Here is a 2,737-nt window from a genome sequence, read left to right on the forward strand (position 1 = left end):
GAGAAAGTGCTGAGTGAGGGACGGGAGTGGCTTCCCATCTTGACTCTCTTATAAATTTTAAAGCACATTCTGGAGGCATGTTGCAAAGGCCCCACAATGCCCAGACAAGGTGATATGTTTACTTTGGTAAGAATTGTGAGAACCATTGGAAATTTTGGGGTCTGAGGAGAGATGCAGAAATCAGATCTGGGCTTTAGCAGGATCTATTTGCTGGCAGAGTCCTAGATATTCTGAAACAGTAGAAAGTGGGAGGCCGACCCCTAATACTGAGAACCTATTGTTTTGGTAGGATCTAAAGGAAAGGGACTTTAGCTGTGGGTGACAGTAGAGAAGAAGAGTTGGATGGGATAGACAATGCGAGGCACTCAGGTTTCTGAAAACGATAGCAGGTCACTCTAACAGCAGTAGAGGAGTCTACAAGAACAGCTGGGTTGGGGAAAAATAGCTAGGAAGCAAAGGCCTTTCCTTTGGTTATGAGATTTATTAATAGGAGGAAAATTTTAAGATTCTTTCATGCAAAATCTAGGTTGAGTCGTCAGAAAAGGACCTTGTGATGAAGATTTATGTGCACTGGGTTTATGAGGAAGTGCTCCTGGGGGAGAACAACAAGGAACTGAGGGAGGCAGGAAAAGGAAGCGGAAGAAGCCAGGCAAGGGCACACACAGGCGAATCTCAGCCTCAGGCTGATGGGCAGGGAGCGGTGGGGAGTAGGTCAGGTCTCCCCACATAAGGTGTCTGGGTTTCAGGTTCCTATACCCTATCAGGCAATGGCTGTATGCGAACCTCCCAGGTCTTTCCAGTTCCCTGCACACAGGTGCCATGTGGCCTCCTTCGCTAAGGAGGAGCACTGACCTCTTGCAGCACAAACGTAGGGACTGGGTGCTTGAAGTGAAGCAGTGACAGGAGCAGGGTGGGTACCCAAAAGGTCAAGAGAGCCAGGGGATCTGGGGGAGGTCCCAGACTGTCTGCTGTTACAATGAACACTGTTTTGAGGAAAAAAAAAGAGTGGATTGCAAGCAAGGGATTTGGCCTGGCTGGTCCTTGTCCTCCCCAGCCATCTACTGCCTCCAGAAACAGGATGTGGAATCCCTGGCCACGGTGTACTACAGCCTTCACCTTGGATTTGCCCTGCACCACAGGAAAGCAGAAGCCAGACAGCTTTGCTCCGGGAAGCAGTCACTGGTCTCGGTTGTGCTCTGGCTGTTGGCACATCCCTGATGCTGTAGCTTGGGGTCTGAGCTGAGGCCTGCAGAGGGCTCTGGGTTCAGCTCATTATCAGTTGCGATGTCGTGGCTTCCAAGACGAGGCAGTCATTAGTGCTTCGACCCCTTGGCTGCCCTCTCGTACATGGCCACTTGTCAGCAACCAAGAAGGACACTGGCTGATGCTCTCAGGCCATTAGTCTTGCTGGAAGACTCCAGAAGCAGAGGATGCAGGCATGCTGTAATCACAGGTGAATTACTTTAGCCTAGGGGACACTGATCCTAAACGACAAAGTAGGGAGGGGTAGGGAGACACCTCCTCCCCCTAGAAAATCCATGTATAAATAACAGTAATGAAAGCAATGGGAATACAAAAAGATGCCAAAGAACTTCCTTCTTAAACCTATCAAGTCACCTTCGCACCCATTTGGACCTGGGCGTTTTAAGTGAGGCTCTGGGCTAGAAGCCCAGATAAATCACAAACTGAAAGGTTAACTCCTGGTATGAAGGGAATGTTCAGGAGCCCGCTCCAGCCTTGGCTGCCTTCTGTTCTGATGGGTCCATAGATGCCCCGTACCAGCTGTTCAACAGTTTTCATCCTACCCCTGCTCATATTGACTCCTTCCTTCAGCCTCCCATCCCCCTCTCCTGCCTTCTCAGTGGGTCCCAAGTTCCAGGAAGGCTGAGAAGTAGGCCTGGCTTTGACTTTTCCTTTCAAGTATCACACAAACAAACAAAAAGGGTAGATAGCTAGGAGTCTGCTCAGAAGCCTGGACAGTGTCTCCAGTCTCTTCATTCCAGCTGCATGCTCCAGAGCTGCCATCTAGGGGCTGTCTTGTTCCCACTGGGGCTAGTCTGGAGCAAGCTGGTCAAGGTGGCACCTTCTTCTGCTATGGACTGTGCCAACATCCCTCAAACACTGCCCCTCCGCAGGTATTCCCAGTCTCTGATTTCCTCAGGCTTGGCATCCTTCCAATCCCACAGGAATTTAGCTGATAAATGAATTCATACTCAAAGGTTATTGACTTAATTTGTCACCTCCATCCAGGAGCTATTTGCACTGAAAAGAGATTCACTAGGGAGAGGGCAATGTTTAACTGCGAAGAATGCCTTTCTAATGGTAAGCTTTCCCACAGAGTAGCCTTCCGGCAGACTCCTTGCATCACCAGAGGTGACCTTTCTTTCAGCAAATACCTGCTGTAGGGATTCCCCAAGTGTAGTGTGCACGCAAACGACCTGGGGTGCTTGTGAAACAATGCAGACTCCCTGACTCTACAAACTTGATTAAGTAGGTGTGCATGGGGCCCAGGAATCTGCATTTTAATTTACTCATCACTTTCTGATAAAGTAGTTCATGGGTCATAGTTTGGAAAAGCACTTTGGCAGCCTATTAGTTTGCCAGGGTTGCCATAACAAAATATCAGACTGCGTGACTGAAAGAAATGGGAATGTATTTGCCCACAGTCTTGGAGGCCAAGAATCTAAGACAGTGCTGGCAAGTATGGGCTTTCCCCCCGGAGTCCTCCCGCAGCTGT

The sequence above is a fragment of the Fukomys damarensis genome, unplaced genomic scaffold (genome assembly GCF_012274545.1).
Source record: "Fukomys damarensis isolate Sample0158 unplaced genomic scaffold, DMR_v1.0_HiC HiC_scaffold_39, whole genome shotgun sequence".
Taxonomy (NCBI): Eukaryota; Metazoa; Chordata; class Mammalia; order Rodentia; family Bathyergidae; genus Fukomys; species Fukomys damarensis.